Raw genomic sequence first — 7,347 nt, forward strand, 5'->3', positions numbered from 1 at the left:
AGGGCCAGAAGGAAGGGCTCCAATAATGGTGTGAAAAGATCCAGATGAAGAATAAAAGCAATATTTATAAGATTATGGATGGAAGATAGGATGGTTAAGAAGAATGGCATTGGATGGGTGCTGAGAGATGGATGGTGAGGTGATTCAGACAGTGTAGATAGGAATATGTGCCAGGCCCAAGATAAATAGGGAAGTATAAAAATCTAACAGGTGTCTGTGTCTTATTATTTTTCATAGCAGGTTCGATAATACCACCATGAGAATCATAGGGCAAAGAATAATAAACATATACCCCAATATTGTTGTGTTTACTACAACAATAGAGAGAAAATTAAATCAATTCCACTAAAATCAGGGACAAGACCAGACTACCCACTCTCTCTGTATCTATTCAACATAGTACTTAAAGTTTTAGCTACAGCAATGAGACAATTAAGGTATATCAAGGGGATACAAATTGGAAAGGAAGAAGTCAAAGCATTGCTATTAGCAGATAATTGGATAGTATACATAAATGACCCCAAAACTTTTACCAGAGAACTTCTACAGCTGATGAACACCTTCAGCAAAGTGATTAGATACAAAATCAACTCAAAAAAAATCAGTAGCCCTCCTTCATACAAATGATAAGCAGGCTGAGAAAGAAATTAGGGAAACAACACCCTTCATAATAACTACGAATAATATAAATATCCTGGTGTAATTTTAAACAAGCAAGTGGAAGACCTGTATGACAAAAACTTCAAGTCTCTGAACAAAGAAAATGAATAAGATATCAAAAGATGGAAAGATCTCTGTAGTGAGAATTTTGGTTTCTTTAAAAACCCATTTATGTTATGTGAATATGTTTTTGTTTTAATCCCAGGTGTGGGATATGGTGCTGCTTTAGATTCTCCATAGCTGCTAACTATGGTTTGTCTTGTGCTCTGGGAGGGGTATGATTTTTGCCAGTTACAGATAGTATGTGTTTGAAGTTCTGCAGACTCTTATAAATGCCACAGCCCTGAGAGGGCTCAGAGGTGCTCCGAAGAGGCAGCTACTGCTCCCCTAGCTGCTGCTCCCCTTGCTGCTGCAGTTTGTCAAGTGGTTTCATGCAAAGAGAAAAGTAGAAGAAATTGGATGTCCTGTTGATGAAGATGAACTTTGCCCTAAGATCTTGATGCTCCTAATCAGCAGAAATTAGTCTAAAGAAACCTATTTTCCCTTTCCACTCTAACATTCTTTCTCACTTACCTAATGTTGAAGGGTTAAAAGGGATTGGGGTGGAAAAGGGAGGTAAATAGAGGACCCTAGTTAGTAGCCATAAGCCCTGATACAGATCCTTCATGCTCATGGATCAGAGGGATTAACATAATAAAAATTACCATATTACCAAAAGGAATCTAAAGATTCAATGAAATTCCCATCAAAATTCCCACAGAATTCTTTACAGACATTGTAAAAACAATACCCAACTTCATATGGAAAAACAAAGCAAAACAAAACAAAAGAACAGGATACCTAAAACAATCCTGTACAATAAAAGAATTTCTGAAAGCATCACCATCCCTGACTTCAAGCTGTACTACAGAACAGTAGTAATAAAAAACTGCATGGTATTGGTAAAAACACAGACAGGATAATCAATGGAATTGAATCAAAGACTCAGAAATAAATCCACATATCTACGGACATTTGATTTTTGACAAAAAAAATGCAAAACTATACAATGGAAATAAGAAAATATCTTCAAGAAATGGTACTGGTCTAACTGGATGTCTATGTGTAGAAGAATACAAATAGATCCATATTTATCACCCTGAACAAAACTAAAGTCCAACTGGTTTAAAGACCTCAACATGAAATCAGACACACTAAATCTAATAGAAGAGAAAGTGGGGAATAGCCTTGAGCCCATTGGCACAGGAGACAAATTCCTGGACAGAACATAAACAGCTCAGGCACAAAGATTAACAATTAATAAATGGGACCTCTTGAAACTGAAAAGCTTCTGTGAGTCAAAGGACTTACATTAATAAGACAAAACAGTAGCCCACAGAATGAGAAAAGATCTTCACCAATGCTACATCAGGTTCAGAGGGCTGATATCCAAAAATATATAAAGAACTCAACAAATTAAACACAAGCAAACCAAATAACAGAACAGAAAATGGGGTATAGAGTTAAACAGAGAATTCTTGACAGAATTTCTAATGGCCAATAAACGCTTAATGAAATATCCAATATCCTTGGTCATTGGGGAAATGCAAATAAAAAAAAACCTCTGAGATTCCATCTCACACCTGTCAAAATGGCTAAGATCGAAAACTCAAGTGACAACACATGCTGGCAATGAGGTGGGGAAAGGGGAGCACTCCTCCATTGCTGGTGGGAGAGAAAACTTGTTCAGCCACTTTGAAAATCAATTTGGTGGTTTCTCAGAAAATTGGGAATAACCATGCATCAAGACCCAGCTATACTGCTCCTGGGCATATACCCTAAAGATGTTCCACCGTAACACAAGGACACCTGCTCAAATATGTTGAGAGAAGTTTTATTCTTAACATCCAAAAACTGGAAACAACCAAAGAATGAAGAAAGAAAATGTACACTTATACAATGGAACACCACTCATCTATTAAAAACAATGACATTATGAAATTTCCCTGCAAATGGATGGAACTATAAAATAACATCCTTAGTCAGGTAACCAAGACCTAGAAAGTCACACATGGTATATACTCACTTATAAGTGGATATTAGCTATGAAATAAGGAACAACCATGCTACAATCCACAGATCTAAAGAAACTAAGTAACAAGGGAGGATACTTGAATCTCACTGAGAAGGGGAAATAAAATAGACATAGAGGGTAGATGGAGAAAGGAAACTGGTTGGGAGAGGGGATGGGGAGGGGAACAGGAGGAATCAAGAATGAATGATGACAGTGAGAGGGAACTGAGATAGGGGGCATCTCTGGGATGAGCTACAAATCTAGGACAAGGGAAACTCCAGGAAATTTATAAGGGTGACCCAACTAAGACTCCTAGCAATGGGGGAATAGGGAACCTGTAAAGGCCACCTTCTGTTACCAGGGAAGACTTCCAATAGAGGGATAGGAACACCAACCAAGCCACAAAACCTTTGACTAATAATCTGTCCTACTGGGGCGAACGTGGCACAGAACTTATGGGAGTGGCCAACCAATGTATGATTTAACTTGAGGCCTATTCCAGAAGAAGAAGCCCATTCCCTACACTGTCTGTATGGCTAGAAACTAACCAGAGACTGGATAGTCCAGAGACTTATAGTAGAACCAAACACTGGTCTTAGAAAGAGAAAGGAAGAAAGGAAGAAAAAAAGAAAGAAAGGAAGGAAGGAAGGAAGGAAGGAAGGAAGGAAGGAAGGAAGGAAGGAAGGAAAGAAGAAAGAAAGAGCAGTACCTTGTTTAGTCATCACCAGAGAAACTTTCTCTGGCAGCAGATGGGAGCAGCCAGATACTGAGAGTAGAGAGTTTAAATTGGAGGTCTTCAATGAGTCTCTCCCCTCAGAGCTTGGGGAATCATACAGAAGGGGAGAAAAGATTGTAGGAGTCTGAGGGCTTGGAGAACACCAGGAAAACATGGTCCACTGAATCAACTAAGCAGGGAGTATAGGGGCTCACCGAGACTGAAGCAGTAAGTATGGGGCCTGCATGAATCCAAATCCTCTGCCTACAAATTGTGTCTGTTAGCTTGGTGTTTTTGTGGGACCCCTAGATCAGAAACAGGTGTAACTCTGGCTCTTTTGCTTGCTTTGGGGACTCGTTTTTCTCCTCTTGTTGCCTTGTCCAGCTTTGATGTGAAGGCTTCTGTCTTGTCTTATTGCATTTTGTTTTGTCGTATTTGGTTGTTGTCTCCTAGAAGCCAGCCTGCTCTTTTTTGATGGGAGGGGTAAGGGGAGAGGATCCAGAGGAGGGAGAAGCAAGGAAGAGTGGCTTACAAGATATGGTCCAGCTAGTCCTTCTGTCTCCTAACAAAGTCTAAGATACTAGTAGTTGTTTCGTCCACAAGGTTGGACATCTCAGCTGCTCTTCATTATACTCCAGAATCCCCAGGAAGTAGGCTTTAATGCCAGGGAAGGGACTGACTTGCCAGCAAGAATGAGAGCAAGCAAGCAGAGTGAGCTTCTGTCTCCATGTCCTTTATAGGCTGCCAGCAAAAGGTATGGCCCAAATTAAAGGTAGATCATCCCTCCTCAAAAGATCTGGCTTAAAACTGGGTCTTCCCATTTCAAATTATTACTTAAGAAAAAATCTCTCACAGATAACCCAGCCATTTGTATTTTACTTAATTCCAGAAGTAGTCAACTTGACAGCCAAAAACAGCCATTGCCATCACAGGTCCTTTTGTGTACATTATGGCTTTCAGTTTACTGTTTTCAGAAACTTCTGAGTGTGTACATTAGTGGGTCTCTGGTTCTTGTGCTCTTCTCTTGGGTTCTTTTCCTTGTGTTGTCCAACCATGATGTGATAGTTTTGTTTTATCCTACTATATTTTATTTTTATTATGTTTTGTTGCTATATATTAGATAACTCCTTTTCTACTGAGAGACAGAAAGGGACTGGATCCAGATGGAAGGGGCTGTGAGGAGGAACAGGGAGGAGTAGAGGTAGAGAAGCTATACTCAGGCTATTTTGTGTGAAAAAAAAATGTATTCATTTATTTTTTGAGACAGGTGTTTTTTGTTTTTTGTTTTTCGCTTTTTTTATTTGTTTTGTTTTGTTTTTGTATGTGTGTGTGTGTAACCCTGGCTATCCTGGAACTCATTCTGTAGATCAGACTGGCTTCAGACTGAGAGATTTGCCTGCTTCTGTCTCCCAGTGTCTAGGATTAAATATGTGTGTCACTACCAACTGGGAAAAAAATCTATTTTTAATAAAAGAAAAAACATTATCAGATATAGAGAAAATTGTAAGTCAAAACTGTCACCAACCATATATTCATTCTAGTGGTTTCAGTTGATGTTCCAGTTTTCCAGAATTACTAGTCACATTACAGACTTTTTCTAGAGGCCTTTGTGATTACCTGGCTTACCACTCAGTAATTCATCCCAGTTTCCACCAGAAAAGTCTAAATTTTTATCACCCTACACACATACCCACACACATGCATGCACACATGTGCCACCCACATATGCAAGCACACATGCACACACACAAGTAGTTTCACCTAAGGCTTCTGGGGTGGAGGGTGGGGATAAAATGTAATCACCTGTCTGCTTCTCATGGCTCTAAGTTTCCAGACAACTTTAGGCTTTGATATTTGTACCATCAATTTATCCCTAGTCAAGGCTAACTCTTGATTGCACAAAGTCATAAAAATGTGAGTATAAGGAGTCCCTCTACATTTTCCTCATTCTTGAAAAACAACACTAGTTGTAAAATAGTAAGGTAATTTCAAATTCATTTAGTGGCTACTGCTTCTTTCCCTCAGTACCCAAAATGTATAGATTAGCCAAACAATTTTGTAACAATACACCATTCTCTTCTTTTTCCTACAGTCATTAGTGTAATTGTACCCATTTATCAGAACAGCCCCAATGGGCTGTTATCAGGAATGGAGGCTGTGCCAAACATTTGAACAGTCAGAGCTGTGAAATAAAACAGGAGTTCCAGAGGATCCAATGCCTTTTTCCGGCCTCCACATAGAAGAGGGCACCAGGTATGGATGTGGTACACAGACATATGTGCAGGCAAATGATAAAATAATTTTTAGAATCTTTTAATAGGCTACTCCTGTCATAGTTATGGATTTTCAGGTGTCGTTTATTCTTTCTTAGAGAAAGATTTAATTTAGATTATGAGACTCTATGTCTGTGTGTGGATATGTGCATGTAAGCGCAGGTCCCTTTAGAGGCCAGAAAAGGACATCAGATTCCCTAGAGTTATAAGCAATTGTAAGCCACCCAATGTGAATGCTGAAAAGTGAAATTGGGTTCTCAGCAAGAACAGTACACTCTTAACCACTGAACTGTTTCTCCAGTCCTTTCTATATTCTTATTTATAGTATTTATATCATTTAAGCACAACTTTGAGACAGCAGGGATAAGTGTGAGTACATAGTACTCTGCAAACCCATTCAGTGTCTCAAACATCCTTTGTGTTCCTAGCTTGATATTATGCTTGTTCTATCCCCAGATTTGCTGGAGCAAAGGAGTGGAGCTTCAGACTGACTGCCTTCCTTTGTAGCCTCTTATCTTCAGAATATAGAATAATCCTTGCAAGCAGCAGGTACTGGAGCCTCTGGTAATTCGACGATAAGCTTGTTCAGCTTGTGTACATCAGACACTGGGAAGCTCATTACCATCAGGAGTTTAAAATCTCTGGTTCGGTGACCAGAATTCTGGAAAACAGCTCTGTCAACTCAAACTGGACCCTTTCTGCTGAATTTCAGTATTTACAGAACCTCATGTTACTAGCAATCTTAAAACCTGTTGTCCTCATTTTCAACGCAGTGGCCATTAGGGCCAGCTTTATCAAATTCAGATACTGTGCTATAAATGTACTGTCTTAATTCTGGTTCTCAGCAGCATTTCTACAGTTGTTTCTGTGGCCTGGAACCACATAGTAGATCTTTATGGTGAAACCACCCTTGACTTTCCACGCACATTTCCCATAAAGAAAGTAGCCCTGATAAAGAAACACAGCACTCACATGATCCCAATAGAGCTCCTGACAACCACTCTCTCACTCCTTAGTGTGATTATGTTCCTCTCTGAAACCAAGTCCTTGAAACTACAGAGTAACCTGAAGGCCCATAGTGCTTCCAAACAGGTGATATAAAGGTCTGAAGTGTGAGCTCTGATATTTGCAACATCTGCCAGGAGACTCCTTGAAGAAATTTCTCAGTTGCATACAATACTTGTGTTGTCATCAGTTCATTCCAAATAAAACATCAACTTGGTTCCAAAGCTTATATGCTTCTCTGCCTGTCAAATGTGTTCCTTTCTTTAAATGTTTTCATCTCCTAAACTCTACAGGTCATGGTCATGTGTTCAGATACTGCCAACAAGTAATAGCAGGCAAGAGTACAGTATTAATGCATGTTGGCTGCCTAAAGAAACAGTGAACTCCAGGTGAAAGAATGTATTTAAGTAATGGGAAACGTTACCACAGAAAAGTCACCACATTGCTATATAGAGACACTTATATACTCATATCTCTGAAGGGTAGAGCTGAACACCTTAACCCAGTGCCAGAATGGGGGTCAGATCTCCTGAAACTGGAGTTACAGATAGTTGTGAGCCACTTTATGAGTGCTAGGAACTGAGCCACAGTCCTATGCAAGAGCAACAAGTGCTCCTAATTGTTGAGCCATTTCTCAACCC

The 7,347-nt window shown here is 39.5% G+C and overlaps 1 pseudogene; it reads left to right on the forward strand.

Moving 5' to 3' along the window:
• Positions 1 to 6,149: 6,149 nt before the first annotated feature.
• LOC129676892 (uncharacterized) lies at positions 6,150 to 6,802 on the forward strand (annotated as a pseudogene).
• The last annotated feature ends 545 nt before the right edge of the window (positions 6,803 to 7,347 follow it).

The sequence above is a fragment of the Psammomys obesus genome, unplaced genomic scaffold (assembly GCF_907164565.1).
Source record: "Psammomys obesus unplaced genomic scaffold, mPsaObe1.curated_primary_1811, whole genome shotgun sequence".
In the NCBI taxonomy this organism is placed as follows: domain Eukaryota; kingdom Metazoa; phylum Chordata; class Mammalia; order Rodentia; family Muridae; genus Psammomys; species Psammomys obesus.